The following is a 19,408-nucleotide window of genomic DNA, read 5'->3' on the forward strand; positions in this document are numbered from 1 at the left end:
ACTCTAGCACCAGGGTCAGCGCACTCTCAAATTTTGTTTTTTGCAATCATTGTAAACCTGCCACACACACACTATACGATACATTTATTAAACATAAGAATGAGTGTGAGTTTTTGTCACAACCTGGCTCGTGGGAAGTGACAAAGAGCTCTTATAGGACCAGGGCACAAATAATAATATAATAATAATCAATCATTTTGCTCTTTATTAAGCCATTTTACATATAAAACCTTATTTGTTCATAAAAAATGGTGAATAACTCACCACAGGTTAATGAGAAGGGTGTGCTTGAAAGGATGCACATAACTCTGCAATGTTGTGTTGTATTGGAAAGAGTCTCAGTCTTAAATCATTTTCCACACACAGTCTGTGCCTGTATTTAGTTTTCATGCTAGTGAGGGCCGAGAATCCACTCTCACATAGGTACGTGGTTCCAAAGGGCATCAGTGTCTTAACAGCGTGATTTGCCAAGGCAAGAAACGCTGAGCGTAGCCCTATCCAGAAATCTGGCAGTGGCTTCTGATTAAATTACATTTTCACAGAACCGCTTGTTGCAACCGCTTGTTGTCCGTTTCGGGAAAGTACCTGCATAATTGTGCACCCATCTTACTCAGGTGCTTCGCTATATCACATTTGACATTGTCCGTAAGCTTGAGTTCATTTGCACACAACAACTCATACAATGATGGAAAGACCTGTGTGTAGTCCTTGTTAATGCAGACAGAAAAGAGCTCCAACTTCTTAATCATTGTCACGCCCTGACCATAGAGAGCCTTGTTATTATCGCTTTTGGTTAGGTCGGGGTGGGACTAGGGGGGATGTTCCTATCAAGGATAAGTATTTATCTGTTGGCCTGGTAAGGTTCCCAATCAGAGGCAGCTGTTTATCATTGTCTCTGATTGGAGATCATATTTAGGCAGCCATTTCCCCACTGGTTTTTGTGGGATCTTGCTTTTGTTTAGTTGCCTGTGAGCACTGCATTTGCTGCACTTTTCGTTTGCTGTTTATTGTTTTTGTGAGTTTCATCTGAATAAACATGTGGAACTCTACGTACGCTGCTCCTTGGTCCGTTAATTCTACAAACGATCGTGACAATCATAGCCTCAGTTTTGTCCCGCACATTGAATATAGTTGCGGAGAGTCCCTGTAATCCTAGATTCAGATCATTCAGGTTAGAAAAAACATTACCCAGATAGGCCAGTCAAGTTTCATCACCCAGATAGGCTAGTCGTGTGAGAAACTCGTCATCATGCAAGCGGTCAGACAAGTGAAAATTATGGTCAGTAACGAGAACTTTAATCTTGTTTCTCAATTTTAAAAAACAAGTAAATATTTTGCCCCTTGATAACCAGCGCACTTCTGTATATTGTAAAAGCATTACATGGTCGCTGCCCATATCATTGCATAATGCAGAAAATACAAGAATTGCTTTAACAAAGTGAACCATTTTCACTGTAGTGTCCAAAATGTCTTTCAAGCTGTCAGGCATTCCCTTGTCAGCAAGATCCTCTCGGTGGATGCTACAGTGTACCCAAGTGGTGTCGGGAGCAACTGCTTGCATTTGCGTTACCATTCCACTATGTTTTCCTGTCATGGCTTTTGCGCCATCAGTACAGAGACCAACACATCTTGACCACCAAAGTCCATTTGTTGTCACAAAGCTGTCCAGTACTTAAAAAAGATCCTCTCATGTTGTCCTGGTTTCCAGTGGTTTGCAGAAGGGAATGTCTTCCTTAATTGACCTCCATTAACATAACATATACCAGGAGCTGTGCCAGGCTCACCACGTCTGTTGACTCATCCAGCTGTAACGCATATAATTCACTGGCTTGTATGCGAAGCAGTAATTGTTTCAAAACATCTACTGCCATGTCACTGATGTGTTGTGAAACAGTGTTGTTTGATGAAGGCATTGTCTGTATAGTTTTTTTGTCCTTTTCCCCCAGCATTGTTCCAGCCATATCCGCGGCAGCAGGAAGAATGAAGTCCTCCACAATAGTATGGGGCTTGCCTGTCCTTGCCACTCGGTAGCTCACCATATAGGACTCTTCTAGCCCCTTTTTATTAATGGTATCTGTTGCTTTTATACATGTCTTACTACTTGAAAGTCGTCTTTATTCTCACTCAAAAAACTCCCGTGGCTTAGTTTTCAAATTGTCATGTTTCGTTTCTAAATGCCTGCGCAAGAGTGAAGGTTTCCTGCGAGAGAGTAACGGTTAATGTGATTGGATGTTAATTATTTGACTAGGCTACCTGTATTTGACATTGTGTTGTTATTTCGGTGAACACTAGATGGTTTAATTTTATTTTTGGAAGTGATACGAGGCTACTCAGACGAGAAAAAAAAACTCACCCAAATGTATAGCCCCGTTGGAAAATATAAATGCACTGTTTGAAAATGTGAATAATAAAAATAAAATAATAATATATATATATATATTTTATTTGTATTTTATTTTTACGTGAATCACATTTTTATTTGGCGTACCCCCGACGGCATTGCGACCCAAGTTTGGGAATACCTACTCTAGAATATCAAAAACGTGTCATATAAAGATATCCCGTGATATGGACCCTTTTTGCCCAGTGTGGATGCATCTGACCTCAAGTTGGAGTGTCATAGCAAAGGGGTGTGAATACTTACGCAAATTAGATATTTATGCATTTAATTTTCAATACTTTTGCAACAATGTCTAAAAACCTGTTTTCACTTTGTCATTACGGGGAATTGTGTGTAGATAGTTGAGAAACAAATCTAGATGTATTTAGTACATTTTTAATTCAGGCTTTAACACAACAACATGTGGAATAAGTCAAGTGACAAGAATGGACCACCACCCAAAGGACATCCAGTCAACTTGAAATGACTGTGACAAGCATTGGAGTCAACATGGTCCACCATCCATGTGGATCCACCATCCAACATCATGTAGAGTCCATGCCCCGACGAACTGAGCCTTTCCTGAGGGCAAACGGGGGTGCAACTCAGTATTAGGAAGATTATCCTGTTTAGTACACTCAGTATGTTGAGTTATTAAGAGGTCTCTCTAGTACATTGATAGTAATCAGTGACAAATATCAAAGCTAAGCAGGGATGGGCTCAGTTAAAGCACTAGATGGGAGACCAAATTAATAGCTGTAGATCAACTCTTCAATAGAAGGTGCTGCGGTGAAGAGGTGACTCATGGTTGCTGGCCTTCTAGGCAGAGTTGCATAGAAAAAGCCATATCTCAGACTGGCCAATAAAATATTAAGATGGGCAAAAGAACAGAGACACTGGACAGAGGAACTCTGCCTAGAAGGCCAGTATCCTGGAGTCGCCTCTTCATTGTTGAGACTGCTGTTTTGTGGGTACTATTTAATGAAGCTGCCAGTTGAGGACTTGTGGGGCATCTGTTTCTCAAACTAGACACTAATGTACTTGTCCTCTTGCTCAGTTGTGCACCGGGCCTCCCACTCCTCTTTTAATTCTGGTTAGAGACAGTTTGCGTTGTTCTGTGAAGGGAGTAGTACACAGCGTTGTACGAGATCTTCAGTTTCTTCGCAATTTCTCGCATGGAATAGCCTTAATTTCTCAGAACAAGAATAGACTGATGAGTTTCAGAAGAGTTTTAGAAGTCCCGTTTGGACTGCAGCCCATATCTGTGGCTTTCTATTTCTCTAGCCCTGGTCGATATTGAAATTCAGTCTGTTAGCTTTGTAAATTAATAAATATATAGATCCTATTTCTTGTTGTATTCTAGGGATTTCATTGAGAGAAACCACCTGTTATCACACAGGACCCTGCAGCCACTAGCTAGCTTGTCAGTTGACATTCAAAGTTAGCTGTAGCAGTGACAAAGTGAGTAAATAGTCTGTAACTTCAAAATCAAATCAAATGTTATTAGTCACATGCACCGAATACAACACCTTACAGTGAAATGCTTACTTACGAGCACTTAACCAACAGTGCAGTTTCAAAAAATAGGGATTAGAATAAGAGATAAAAGTAACAAGTAATTAAAGGGCAGCAGTAAAAAATAACAATATATACAGGGGGGTGCCGGTACAGAGTCAATGTGCCGGGTCACCGTTTAGTTGAGGTAGTATGTACATGTAAGTAGAGTTAATTAAAGTGACTATGCATAGATGACAACAGAGAGCGTCAGGGGTGTGAAGAGGGGAAGGGGTGGTGGTAATGCAAATAGTCGGGTTGCCATTTGACTAGATGTTCAGGGGGAGTCTTATGGCTTGGGGGTAGAAGCTCTTGGACCTAGACTTGGCGCTCCGGTAACGCTTGCCGTGTGGTAGCAGAGAGAACAGTCTACGACTGGGGTGGCTGGAGTCTTTGACAATTTTTAGGGCCTTCCTCTGACACAGCCTGGTTTAGAGGTCCTGGATGGCAGAAAGCTTGGCCCCAGTGATGTACTGGGCCGTTCACACTACCCTCTGTAGTGCCTTGCGGTCGGAGGCCAAGCAGTTGCCATACCAGGCAGTGACGCAACCAGTCAGGATGCTCTCGATGGTGCAGCTGTAGAACCTTTTGACGATCTGAGGACCCATGCCAAATCTTTTCAGTCTCCTGGGGGGGAATAGGTTTTGTCGTGCCCGCTTCACGACTGTCATGGTGTGCTCAGGCCTACCACTGTTGTGTCATCGGCAAACTTGGAGTCGTGCCTGGCCGTGCAGTCATGAGTGAACAGGGAGTACAGGAGGGGGCTGAGCACGCACCCCTGAGGGGCCCCTGTGTTGAGGATCAGCGTGGCGGATGTGTTGTTACCTACCCTTACCACCTGGGGGCGGCCCGTCAGGAAGTCCAGGATCCAGTTGCAGAGGGAGGTGTTTAGTCCCAGGGTCCTTAGGTTATTGATGAACTTTGAGGGCACTATGGTGTTGAACGCTGAGCTGTAGTCAATGAATAGCATTCTCACATAGGTGTTCCTTTTGTCCAGGTGGGAAAGGGCAGTGTGGAGTGCAATAGAGACTGCATCATCTGTGGATCTGTTGGGGCGTTATGTACATTGGAGTGAGTCTAGGGTTTCTGGGATGATGGTGTTGCTGTGAGCCATGACCAGCCTTTCAAAGCTACAGACGTGAGTGTTATGGGTCAGTAGTCATTTAGGCAGGTTACCTTAGTGTTCTTTGGGACAGACACTATGGTGGACTGCTTAAAACATGTTGGTATTACAGACTTGGACAGGGAGAGATTGAAAATGTCAGTGAAGACACTTGCCAGTTGGTCAGCGCATGCGCACAGTTCACGTCCTGGTAATCCGTCTGGCCCTGCAGTCTTGTGAATGTTGAACTTACTCACATCGGCTGCGGAGAACGTGATCACACAGTCTTCCGGTACAGCTGGTGCTCTCATGCATGTTTCAGTGTTATTTGCCTCGAAGCAAGCATAGAAGTATTTTAGCTTGTCTGGTAGGCTCGTGTTACTGGGCAGCTGTGCTTCCCTTTGTAGTCTGTAATGCTTTGCAGGCCCTGCCACGTTCGACGAGCGTCAGAGACGGTGTAGTACGAATCGATCTTAGTCCTATATTGATGCTTTGCCTGTTTGATGGTTCTTCGGAGGTCATAGCGGGATTTCTTATAAGCTTCCGGGTTAGAGTCCTGCTCCTTGAAAGCGGCAGCTCTAGCCTTTAGCTCAGTGCGGATGCTGCCTGTAATCCATTGCTTCTGGTTGGGGTATGTACGTACGGTCACTGTGGGAATGACGTCATTGATGCACTTATTGATGAAGCCAATGACTGATGTGGCGAACTCATCAATGCCATTGGAGGAATCCCGGAACATATTCCAGTCTGTGCTAGCAAAACAGTCCTATAGTTTAGCATCTGTTTCAGCTGACCACTTTTTTTATTGATCTAGTCACTGGTGCTCCTGCTTTAATTTTTGCTTGTAAGCAGGAATCAGGAGGATGGAATTATGGTCAGATTTGCCAAATGGAGGACGAGGGAGAGCTTTGTATGCATCTGGAGTATAGGTAGTCCAGAGACATTTTCCCTCTGGTTCCACATTTAACATGCTGATAGAAATTCGGTAAAACTGATTTAACCTCTACAGAGTACCTAACCCGGATCCGGGAGCACCCCCCCCCCCCCCCCCCCCCCCACACACTGATTAGCATCGCTAGCATAGCGTCACAATTAAATAGTAGCATCTAAATATCATTAAATCACAAGTCCAAGACACCCAATGAAAGACACAGATCTTGTGAATAAAACCACCATTTCAGATTTTTTAAATGTTTTACAGGGAAGACAAAATATGTAAATCTATTAGCTAAACACGTTAGCAAAAGACACCATTTTCTTACTCCAACAGTTTCTTACTCCATCAGGTGCTATCACCAATTCGGCTAAACTAAGATATTGATAGCCACAAACCAACAAACAAATTCATAAGATGACAGTCTGATAACATATTTATGGTATAGCATAGTTTTTTTTTTTTAAATGTGCATTTTTCAGGTATAAATCACAGTTCTACATTGCAGCTGCAATCTGATATAGTGCTGATGCAGCTAGAACAATTACAGAGACCAACGTTATATAACTAATTACTTGTCTTAAAACATTTCAGAAAAAATACACAGCGTACAGACATTGAAAGCCCAACATCTGGTGAATCCAAACAATATTTCAGATTTTTTAAATGTTTTATAGCGAAAACAAAATGTATCGCTAAATTAGCATAACCAGGCCAGCCAGAACCGGCTGGACGCGCCCGACCAGTTCACATGCACGACAGATATATGAAATAACATCGTAAATTGGGTCTTACTATTGCTGGTCTTTCATCAGAATGTTGATCAAGGTGTCCTTAGTCCTGATGAGTCGTTCAATCCATTCACAATGGCAACCTCCCCTCTTCATTTAGCCTGGGTACTGGTCGACTGGCACGGTCCATGTCCAAAGTTAAAAAACTCAAAGAACGGAACACGGCAAAACTCCCGAAAAAATTCTAATAATCTGATTAAACTATATTGAAAAAACATACATTACGGTGATATGGTCACATGTATCAACCAAACTTCGACACGGAGATAGTTTTCATCCGTAACGTCAGCATAACAAAAGACAATGGCACCTCTGAAAACGCGCATCTCAGAAACCGGAAGTTGTCGGTCACGCTAAAGAAATAGGTCTTATTTCACGTCAGTACAAGATAAACAAAAAATTTCTCCTCTGACGTCTTCCAGACACCCAGAGGAAGAAGAAGGAAGTGTGTTTCGGGTCATAGGTCGCGTGACCATATATAGGCAGAGCTTTGAAGCGAGCATACACATCTTGCAATCTTCTTCTGGCTCAGGGAAAGTGCTGTGAAATGACCTGTGTTTGACTCAGAGACAAAATTGGAACGGTTTTAGAAACCATAGCTTGTTTTCTATCCAATGGCATATGGTTATATGCATATAGTAACAGCAATAATTGAATAAGAGGCAGTTTAATCTGTAGAGGCAATTATGCTAATGCGAAACAGCACCCCCTGTATTCTCAAGAAGTTAAGTTTCCCTGCATTAAAGTCCCTGGCTACTAGGAGCGCTGCCTCTGGGTGAGCGTTTTCTTGCTTGCTTTTGGTGGAATACAGCTCATTCAATGCTATCTCAGTGCCAGCCTCTGACTGTGGTGGTATGTAAACAGCTACAAAGAATACAGATGAAAACTCTCTCGGTAGGTAGTGTGGTCTGCAGCTTATCATGAGAAACTCTACCTCAGGCGAGCAATAGCTCGAGACTTCCTTAGATATCGTGCACCAGCTGTTGTTTACAAAAATACATAGACCGCCGCCCCTTGTCTTACCAGACGCCGCTGTTCTCTCGTACAACCAGCCAGCTGTATGTTGATATTGTCGTTGTTCAGCCACGACTCCGCAAAACATAAGATGTTACAGTTTTAATGTCCCGTTGGTAGTTTAATCTTCCCAATAACTCGTCCATTTTATTGTCCAAAGATTGCATGTTTACTAGCAGAATTGAGGGAAGTGGGGGTTTATACGTTCGCCTCCGACTTCTCAGAAAGCAGCCCGCTCTCCGGTCTCTCTTTCTCCGCCTCCTCTTCACGCAGATCACTGGGGTCGGGGCCTGTTCCCGAGGGAGCCGTATATCCTCTGCCTCGGGCTCGTCGGAGTTGTGAAAGAAGAAAAAGGATTCTGCTAGTCCGTGGTGAGTAATCGCAGTCCTGTTGTCTAGTAGTTATTTTCGGTCATTTAAAAAAATTTTTTTTTTTTTATCTTTATTTAACCAGGTAAGCTAGTTGAGAACAAGTTCTCATTTACAACTGTGACCTGGCCAAGATAAAGCAAAGCAGTGCGACAGAAACAACAACACAGAGTTACACAAGGAATAAACAAGCTTACAGTCAATAACACAATAGAAAAGAAAGTCAGTCTATATACAGTGTGTGCAAATGGCATGAGGAAGTATGGCAATAAATAGGCCATAGTAGCAAAGAGACGTTAGCGGCAACAATATGGACAAAAAGAGTAAAGAAATTATAATAAGTTACAAACAACGCAGATAAACGAACAAAAAACACAATCAGTTGGTGGCACGTGAAATGTCTGCATTCTGCTCCGGCGCCATCTTACACAAGTGTGATTCATGTGAACAATACATGGTAAAGACATAGAGTTTGGACTATTGTTTTTTTAATGCAATTCTCCATTGAATTAATATTTTTGGGGGAAACATTGAATTAAATAATTTCATGGGTGAACACCCTATAGACTACAGTTTTAGGTATTTGCTGCAACTTGCAAGAAACACTGTAATCTCATCCAAGAAGGCTACAGTTAGGCCTAGGCTATAGCCTACTTATTGACTTATAAAACTACTTTTTTTCATTATCATGTGAAATGTTTTACATTCATATGTGATTCAGCAATAGAAAAGAAAGTAATGTTAGTCATTCTGAAGGTCCTCCTGAACTATGTTGTTTGTGTGTTTGTCATCAGGTCATGCCTTCAGACACGTGTGTGGTAATGTCCCAGTCTCGCTGAACCGTCGGGAGAGACCAAGAGCGCTGCACGCCACCACAATTAGCCTGCTTGTCCATGGGGTGATGAGACTGAATGTTCATTAGTTGCATTATTGCAGTGAGTTAGACAGGCCATGCAGTCCGGCCCAAGCGGCAGAAACAACACGGTTTCATGATATAGTCAGTTTGCCTTGGAGCATTTCAAACCAAACAAGTTTTCTAGTCAGTGAGGAAAAAAAACATTTGGGGAAAGTTCAGCTAATCCAACCTTGTCATTTATGAGTTTGGTCACAGAACTGTATGTAAGCCTAAGTATGGTTTTAACAAGTAATTCAACTTTTGCCTTTGATTAAGCCCTGACAATAGCCTATAATATTAAACTAGGCTATAAAGTACATCTGAATGAGCTAACAACCTCTTTCAGTGTATAGGATAGCCTAGATATTATTGAATGATTAATAATCTTGTCGTAATTCACTCTATGGCTAGTCATAGTCTCACACCTCAGGAGGAGATATCCAAACAGTGCTAAATGTTATTATTATCCTTTACGTCCAATATCCTCCAACCAATGTTCCCTCTCATTTTTTGGGGCACTGAGCAAATTTGAAGTCTTGAACGCTGTGAAATTTCTGTGGAACTTCAAGCGCGTTTACTGTGAGCACTGAGGCTGTACCCACTTTACAGATACAGTTTCAGACAGTGGTCAAGTAGGCTACTGTGGTTATTTGATCATAATGTAGGCCTACCATCAAAAACAATGGAGAAAAGTCATCCCATAACATTTTAACATGGAAATAGCGGTTCTATCATTCAGCCTACAGAAGCAGCCAATGTGTGGTGTTCAATGTATGCCTACATTCCATTAGACTTTTGAATAGAAGAATAGCCTGTTAATCCACTTGTCCTTCAGACAAGGAGGTGACAGAAAATATTGTTGTGTTATTGATGATGCAAGAAACCACTTTACAAAATAAAATGCATTATTATTCCCATACCATTATAACAGAGAATCAGCCAAATTATGCTACCCTCTGCCTATTGGCTACTTAGTTTATTTAAGCCTGTCTCAAAATACAACACTGCCCCTTTAAGACAAAAACAAACTCTTTACCCGACTCGCTTTTCAAATATGTCTAGAAATGTACACACGTTTTGTGCTCTTGTAGGAAGCAATCACTCTCCTATTGCTGACTACAAATTATCTATAACTGGTATAATAACTCACTAACTAGCAAAGGATATGAACAAATGTGCACACGTGGCTACATGCAGCTCTCACATTGATCTCAAAACAGGCGCATCTACTCATGCTGTAAACACAGTCCAGTTCAAAGTGAACGGCACAGATCCATATATGGCAATGGTGTATTTGCATATAGGCCTACTGCAGTTCTGATTGGTTATGCCACACCGGTCTGTGTAGAGGACTGGCTGAGTGATTCGTGCCAATGCAATAGAATCCTACTCAGATGCGTTCTGCCTACAACAAAATCTCTTACATAGTTCGTTTTGCATACTAAGTCATGCACAGTTGGTTTTGTTTCGGTATGTTCCATTGAAAGTGGTTAATATTGCGTTGATTCGATCACAAAGTAAAGGGAACATTGATAGTGTTAACTGAAGGGGAAAACTCTAGAAAGTTGAGTGAAGTTGAATCTCGTGCTTCTCTCCTCAGGCTGATATTTCTTCTGAGAGGCAGTCTCGGTCCCACCCACGCGCACAGCTTAAAGGGAACAACCCTAATGATCAGGGAAATACAGTGAAGTACAGTGTAAGAAGCATTTCACATTGAATCCTCTTGTGACCTCCCTTTTGGAACAAGCTGTAAGCTTCCAATGGAAAACATTTTTAGATGACTGACTGGAATGGTGAATAACCCAGGCACTGTTCATGTGTCAGAGAGCTGATGGGGAAAATGAGTCTTCTTTCTCCTTGCAGTCAGTGTTGCTCCCCAGTCAGTTCATCCCTCGGATTTGTCTTTTTGCCCATTGGCTTGTTGACGTTTCACACTCTATTTTTAGAACACTTAGATGTTGACCTTTTATGATTCTTGATTTTTCACTTTATTCATCCCTCTTTCCATTCCAAATTATCCACATATGAAATATCACACTTCTAGGAATGGAGTCCCACAGCTCTCACATTACCATGCCTCATAGAATGACCTATCCTGCAACATAGCCTACATGCATGTGTATAAACCCCTTCATGTGATCTATCAAGATGAATGCAAACAGTGATTTAAAAACCATATCTGTCCCCTATTCTTGGTTATATTTAGACTGAACCTCCAGCGGCAGGCAAAGTATCTGTCAAATGTGGAGATGAGGTTAGAGAGTGACATGTTGCTGTGCTCTGGCCTCATCTCTCTCTCTCTTTCTCTGTTCTCTCTCTGTCCTCTTTCACTCTCTCTCTCTCTTTCTCTCTACTCCATTCTCTCCCTCATTCTTTCTCTCCCTCTCTTTCTGTCTCTCTCAGTGGAAGCTGCAATCAAGTGGATCTAGATAGGGGCTCTGTTGTCTTCTTACAGTGAGATATCCGTCAACTTTGCCACGGAGGCGCTCCCTCTCATGCACACACCATCTCCTCTCCAAGTCAATTAGCAGTTACCTTGCACTCCACGTTAGCGCTAGCTAGCGTCTTGCTCTGGTGCTCACATCAGGCCAGACCACTGGCGTGACATGTCAACTCAGCGGAGCTGGTGGAATATTGAAGGTCCTCTTAAAGGTCCTCGTCTTGTCCCAGTTTAATTAAATGCATATTGCACGATTGGCCTATGGAGGAATTCTTATTTTGATTTTGGCTGCAATCAAAACAGGAATAATCATAATAGTAGTGACAAATAGGAAAATCTATAAAACTTGATTCTGAAGTAGTTTCCTCTGGTTCATTATAAATCTCATTAGAAGTGTTGTTGGAAGAGTTTGTGCTCTAGACTTTAATCCTGACTCCTGTGCTCATGCCTATGCTGTATTGCCGTGGTGGTAAACAACATCTCTCACCCAGGCCACCTCTGTGCCCGAGACGATTGTTTCTCTGTGGTGGCTGAACTAAACAGTGGTGATGGCGCATGGAGAGGATGAGGTGGTGGTGGGGGGCTCAGTGTTAATTAGCAGAGAGCTGCACAACAGGGGGCACACCACCTCATTGAGGGTCACTTCAGCCGGCTCACAGAAATCACAGTGGCTCACAGAAATCACAGTGGCTCACAGAAATCACAGTGCCTCACAGAAATCACAGTGGCTGACAGAAATCACAGTGGCTCACAGAAATCACAGTGGCTGACAGAAATCACAGTGGCTCACAGAAATCACAGTGGCTCACAGAAATCACAGTGGCTGACAGAAATCACAGTGGCTGACAGAAATCACAGTGGCTGACAGAAATCACAGTGGCTGACAGAAATCACAGTGGCTGACAGAAATCACAGTGGCTGACAGAAATCACAGTGGCTGACAGAAATCACAGTGGCTGACAGAAATCACAGTGGCTGACAGAAATCAGTGGCTGACAGAAATCACAGTGGCTGACAGAAATCACAGTGGCTCACAGAAATCACAGTGGCTGACAGAAATCACAGTGGCTGACAGAAATCACAGTGGCTGACAGAAATCACAGTGGCTGACAGAAATCACAGTGGCACTGCTGTTGCCGGACTCCCCCGCCCCGCAGCCCACCTTTAGCCCATCACAGCCAAACATGCGGCAGGCAACTACCTCCCGTGGCACTAGTCTCAAATAGCATGAATGGAGAGAGGAATGGATAGCCTATGAGAGATGAGCCAAACTTGCTGAAACTGGAGGCCAGTAACACTGGCATGCACTGACTACAATTTTCTGGTGATAACTTAACCCGGTAGAATGGTGACATATGTCACAAGATTACCTTAAAATCTGCTTTAGTTCCTTATGTCATTGATCTATTCTGTTCTGGTCTTGAATGTGCTTTATTGTGTAGGTGGAAAGATGCTGTGCAACATTTGTTTGATTTTCATTTAAAGTTCATTCACATGCCCCATACTGTTTATTGTCAGCTTATGCAACCTAATCATAATTACATGTATGGTTGCCCTGGACAATGCCTGGTATGGAATTCATGCTCTGCACAAATTATAGCGATTCGATGGATGCTCTGTACATGTATCTTTTTGTCCCATCAAAGCACTTCTAGTTATTTTAACATGTCTAGTGTTTGTTGACTCCTATTGTCTCTGTGTCCTGTTAAAATGTATTTAATGTCTTTACTCAATTGTGGGACTTGTCTTTTTTTGTTAGTCATTTTTGGGTCATGATTACGGTCTTGTCTCATTGCTGAAACTCCCAAACGGGCTCGGGAGAGGCGAAGGACGAGTCATGCATCATCAGTCTAAACATGACCCACCAAGCCATGCTTCTTAACACCCGCTCGTTTAACCCAGAAGCCAGCTGCACCAATGTGTCGGAGGAAACACCATTTTTTTTGTGTGTATGAACACCAGGTAGGTTAGCTGTCATCATGGCGTCAGCTAATGGGAATCCCAATAAATAATAAACTTGTTCTTGTAGTACTAGGGCTGTGACGGTCACAAAATTTTGTCAGCCGGTGATTGTCAAGAAAATAACTGTCGGTCTCACGATAATTGACAGCTAATTAACATAAACACATAGCATCTCCTGGCTTCCACACATAGCCTACAAGCCACCGATGCCGATCTTTGGAACATGTACATTTTTAAAAGTCTAATAAATCCATGTAATATAGCCTACACCTTCACAATAAATCCATGGTTTATTTTAGACAGGTCTAAAGAGAAAATGTAGTCTATTTCTGAAGAACAGAATAGCATACTGAGTTGTCCTTATGTTAATGTCACGCCTACTCCTGCTCCCTCCCTCTTGCTCTCAACGTCACTGGTCTACTAACCACCGGTCCTGGCAACTATATTACGCACACCTGTTCCCCATCTTTACGCACACCTCGTCATTAGTTTCTCCTTGATCTTTCCCCCTTTATTTAGCCCTCACTTGTCATTAGGAATTATTGTTTTCTTTCACGTTCAGTACGCTTCTCATGTTTGTTCATTTGTATCATTCCGTTATTAAACTCACCTTCTGCATCTGCTTCCTGACTCCCGGCATATACGTTACAGAATACTACCTCAAAATATGGAAGCAGCAAAAGATAAAACCATCTTCAGGATGGTCAACAAACAGGGTCATCTACTCCACCAACACCAGCTGACGCAACTAGGTATGGCCATGGAGGAGGCCTCTTACCATGGATTGTCACAGTGAGCCAGTCCCCCAGTCTGCTCAGCCGTCCGCCCAGGTCAGCGACGCCCAGCTGTCCCTTCTGGAGAAGTATGACTGTACCCCATCGAAATGCCGTGGTTTCCTAGGTCCGAATCTGGCTTGGCTTAAAAACAGAGCTAATATTCCCTTCCAAAATAGTTGTCTTGCGTTGTCAACCCCACCCTGCAGATTTATAGACTAGTTAGACACTCTCGTGTGTGTGTGTGTGTGTGTGTGTGTGTGTGTGTGTGTGTGTGTGTGTGTGTGTGTGTGTGTGTGTGTGTGTGTGTGTGTGTGTGTGTGTGTGTGTGTGTGTGTGTGTGTGTGTGTGTGTGTGTGTGTGTGTGTGTTTGCATGCGTGCACATCAACAGCATGATTTACTGTCATTCTTGTGGGTTTGGAGTTAACTATGAAAACAGGGTCGTTCCAAAGTGTTTAGCTAGAGACGTAAATATCAATGAAAGTCAAATATAATGGTGATGGCATGTTGCACTGATTCATTCCGTTGCTGTTCATTAATGTTAATTTACGTTAGTCCAAACACCTTAGTTTGGCTTTTCCGTATTTGATGGTGTATTATCTAGAGTAGTCTATTGCTTTGTATTAAGGTTAATGTTAGGAACTATTTTTACTAATTGACTAGAGATCTTGGCATTATGAGATGTACACTCATTGACGCCACAAATACGGCTTGCATAATAGGGCAGCCTCTGTCTCAGCAAGAGGTTGTCCTAATGTGGAGATCGCACAGAACATACCAGAACCAGTTTTTTTATATCCAATTGGTAGTTACAGTCTTGTCCCATCGCTGCAACTCCCGTACGAATTCGGGAGAAGCAAAGGTTGAGAGCCATGCATCCCTGAAACACGGCCAAGTTGTACTGCTTCTTGACACACTGCCCGCTAAACCCGGAGGGCAGCCACACCAATGTGTCAGAGGAAACACCGTCCAACGTGTCAGTGTGCATGCGCCCGGCCTGCCACAGAAGTCGCTAGGGCGCGATGGGACAAGGACATCCCGGCCGGCCAAACCCTCCCCTAACCCAGACGACTCTGGGCCAATTGTGCTCCGCCTCATGGGTCTCCTGGTCGCGGCTGGCTGTGACACAGCCCGGGATCGAACCTGGATCTTTAGTGACGCCTCTAGCACTGAGATGCAGTGCCTTAGACCGCTGTGCCACTCGGAAAGCCTGAACCTTTTTTTTTGGATGACAAAATAAGTTTTATGCACAGCAGAGTGACATCAACTCCCCGCGGCAGGTGATTGCTCCGCTCTGCTCTGCGTGTCAGAAAGTGCCTCAACCTACAGTGAAAATGAAAACACAGTGGCGATAGGATTGATCCTGTTTGTGCTAGGATATTAAGTCACCTACTATTAAGCTTAGGTTAGGGAACCACCATGCTTATAGAGCAGAAAACTCTGCTGAAGTAGCCCTTTTTATTCCCTCTTCTCTATCTCGCTCTCCCCCCGAACAGATGGTACCAGCATTCCTGTTTCTTTACGAGTCGTTAGACTTAACTTCGGGGTGAAATGGAGCCTTTCCACCGTGCTGGACGTGCAGATGTGTATCCTCGCTGGTTTTATGTTTCCGTGTTGTGGTGTTTGGATTCTGGGCAGGCATGGCACAGGCCCCAAATTTGTTCCATGGGTCTCATTAAAGGATTTTCTCCAATGGACCCAGACTGAGTAACACAACATCTCCCTCAATGAAAAAACTTCCTGAGTTCCTATCACATCTCTTTAAGGCCTGACATGACTCCTCCTTGGAAGGAAAAGGTTGTGGTTATGCTCTACTGCTCCCTTTTATAGCAGAAACAAATTGAACCTGTTTGGGGTTTTAGCGGAAACGTGTGTGGTTAATGCCACTGCCCCCCCCCCGTCCCCGTCCCCGTCACCATTGCTTATTCATTCGCTGTCTCGGCTACGTCTATTTCTGGCCTCTTTATCTTGGTAATCATGCAGTCTGACAGGCTAGCTGCAGTGTACACGGCTTCCGGAGACGACTAAAGGCTAAGGTCCATCTCAGATGCTTACCTTGGCTTTGTGTTTGCTGAAATGTGGCATTGAGGAAAAGACATGCCATTTACAGGAGTCATAGTAACAAAAATAAATCAATGTTGCTTTATTAATGTCCTTGTAGATTTTAAGATTTGATGTATAAGATGTGACATACAAGACTTTGTCATTATAAAGCTATAGGAAGGGCATCTCTGATTCTTAAAATAAAGCTTTTGTCATATTTTAAGTATGTGCTTTTAATATACCAGTAAATTAGTCAGATAGTAGCCAACATTGTATTTTTCTTGGAACTGAAGCACTTTATTTCCTCGCTAACAGCAACAACAAAAAAATGGAATAGAGAAATAATCACAATTACAACTCCAGTATCTTCAGCTCATGGCATCCTCCTTGTTTTAGCGGCACTATTTCCCAGTGGAATGATGGGATAAAACCGTCTGACGTTACGGCGGCAATGATGGTCTACAGATGTTAGTCTAAAAAAAAAATCCTGTCAGGCGGGGAAGATGCCATCCACTCTATTAACCGCTACACTTGGATGCACTCCTGACAGTGAATAATGAGTCAGCACTGGACCCTCCATGCCCTCCCTGCCTCCCTCCACAATCCCCTCACTCCCCATCCTTGTTAACAAGCCAATAAAATGTCCCCCTACTCTGGTTTGGTTTAGCTGTGAGAAAAGCCAAAGAGATGCCTGCTGCCTCAGCTACTCTCTCTAACCCATAGTGTTCCATAGGTAGAACCAAAGAAGGTATATTCTGTAGCATCATCATAATAACGTTACACAATTTGCACAAAGGGAATGTCTGTGGCATGGCGTCAACATTTCAAAGCAAGCCCCAACACTGTAAGGTTACAAAGAAATCACCAATGCTCGCTCCATAGTTTTTCAAAGAAAGTGTCAACCCCCTAACGCTTCAAAGACGATGCCAACCCAGTATCACTTCACAGAGACCGGGCAACAATGCCTCATTGGACATCTTCAACCCCATAACATTCTTTAGAAACCATCATTAACCACTTAGAGCTTCCCAGACATGCATCATCAAGCCCACAGAGTTACTGCAAAGGCCTAAAGGAGAGGTGTCTGTGGCATCTTTAGCAGGCTGGCTCTTCTGAGCACCCTTCTTGTTTCTCAGCCTCCGTTTCCTTTGTGAGGTATGATGTACACCAACCCAATCTTATTAAGTAATTTGTGCTTCAACAGGGCATGAGGGAGATGCTGTTTATAGGATCAGCCTCCCTACAAATGGTAATTGCTTGTGTTCCCACGTCTTGGCGTTGATCAGCTTAATATATATTTTTTCACTTTTTAATAGCAATGCCTGAGCTGCAGGTGTAGCATTAACAGGATTGCGAGTATAGAGATATAATTGTGAAAATTAGTCCAAAAGATCTCTTGTATGGGAGTCTGTCATTCTTATGTCCTTCAAATTATTATTTTTGCACATTTCATTGTTTTTCTGTCCTAGATAGCACCGCTTCTGGAAATATTCTTATTGTCTTATCTTGTATTCCATTCAGCATTTGAATAAATCCATTACCTAGTAATCCCTTTTTCACTACATATTTCAGGTTTCATACAGTGTTTTTCAGTAAGAAGACATAATCCGGTCTAAGTCATATGAAGGAGAAAAAAGACCAGATCGACTTTATTGGAGGAAATAGTGCATTAGTCAAGGAATGAATGGATAGAGTGTACAGAATGTGTCAAATATGTTTTAAGAATGTATTAATGTCCCCACTCCCTAACTGAACCGATGGCTGATCCACTGTGGTGTGTGAAGGAATCTCAGCATGCATGGTCAGACGAGGCCTGGTCGTCAGCGCCACTGAGCACGTCAACTCCATAACACACCGACGGAGATGGATTGACATCGCAGTGGGTTGAAAATGAATCGGGTGTCTGTCCCTAAATTTCACAGCACAACTGACTGAGCGGGGTGGGAAATGGATTTATAGATGAGAAGAGATGCCGGATCACAGGCACGAGATGGGATTCAATTTCTACCATCCAAGTTAACATGGTACATTCATACTTTATTTGTGAGAACGAAGCCTCCAAATATGAGATATCCGTTGTAGCGGCACACGTACCGTACTGTGCTGTCACTCTTTAAGCTTCACTTTTACCACTGTGGCCACATCCAACGTTTCCCGGGATGTGAAGAGGTCATGTGGTGTAGCTGTGAGACATGGTAAAATATGATGCTCAAGAGTGTTACTGACCTTTAATATGCTTATTAAGGAGATATTGGGCCGGTAGTTCAATTTTGCCCCTTCTCAGGATGGCTTGATAAGGCAGAAAGCAGGGTATAGAGTGGTGGGGGGTGGGGACGGGGCATTAGACGTGGTTGTGTTACTGACACTGTTACCTGGAATAACAGTGTGAAGTATGGAGTTGGTGCCATACCTCCCGACATGGCCTGGTGACTCTCAGTGTAGAAGATTGGGGTTGATGCTAGCTCACTGGATGTTACAGCACACAACCTGAGACAGCAGCTCACTACACTATCGGAATACATTAGTTATGAATTAAACAGTGATGACTGCTGGTATTTATTGTTCATTCTATAGAAAGCGCTATGTGGGGAAGTGTTGTGGGAGGCATCCTTATTCATTTAGTAGTACACACCCTCTAACAGACACTGTATTTCATGAACCCATAGCACAGGGAGAAGACACACAGGCATCGTGGATGTCCCAAATGGCACCGCATTTCCTTTAAAGTGCACTACTTTTGACCAGGCTCCATAGGGCTCTGATCACATGTAGCGTACTATATAGGGAATAGGGTACCATTTGGGACACTACCGTGGGGATAATTCCTTATGGTTCCTCACTCACTCACACTCTAGTGTGTGTGTGTGTGTGTGTGTGTGTGTGTGTGTGTGTGTGTGTGTGTGTGTGTGTGTGTGTGTGTGTGTGTGTGTGTGTGTGTGTGTGTGTGTGTGTGTGTGTGTGTGTGTGTGTGAGTGTGAGGGGTGTGTTTGTGTGCGCGCAATTGTTTCTGTGTGTGTGTGTGTAGCTCATCCATCATGAACACTGGCCGTCCCATGCCCACAGAGGAACACGGAGCTGTGACATTGACATTCACTCTGTCGGTCTCTGTATCTCTCTCTCTCTCTCTCTCTCTCTGTCTGGTCCTCTCCAC

The 19,408-nt window shown here is 43.3% G+C and overlaps 1 protein-coding gene and 1 long non-coding RNA gene across 5 annotated transcripts in view; both read left to right on the forward strand.

Moving 5' to 3' along the window:
* The window catches only part of LOC129868161 (CXADR-like membrane protein), a 136,087-nt gene that overhangs the window by 14,363 nt on the left and 102,316 nt on the right, over positions 1-19,408 (forward strand). For 2 of the 4 annotated variants that reach the window (XM_055941861.1, XM_055941862.1), the window contains 2 exons: positions 8,049-8,146; positions 8,938-9,041. The exons of the other annotated variants lie outside the window; for them this stretch is intronic. The gene's annotated coding sequence lies outside the window, so the exon portion shown is untranslated. The remainder of the gene's footprint in view (positions 1-8,048; positions 8,147-8,937; positions 9,042-19,408) is intronic. 4 annotated transcript variants of the gene reach the window in all.
* LOC129868163 (uncharacterized) lies at positions 9,048-13,707 on the forward strand. The gene is made up of 2 exons (XR_008761727.1): positions 9,048-10,734; positions 11,442-13,707. It is a non-coding gene; the product is annotated as an uncharacterized LOC129868163 (long non-coding RNA).

The sequence above is a fragment of the Salvelinus fontinalis genome, chromosome 13 (genome assembly GCF_029448725.1).
Source record: "Salvelinus fontinalis isolate EN_2023a chromosome 13, ASM2944872v1, whole genome shotgun sequence".
Taxonomy (NCBI): Eukaryota; Metazoa; Chordata; class Actinopteri; order Salmoniformes; family Salmonidae; genus Salvelinus; species Salvelinus fontinalis.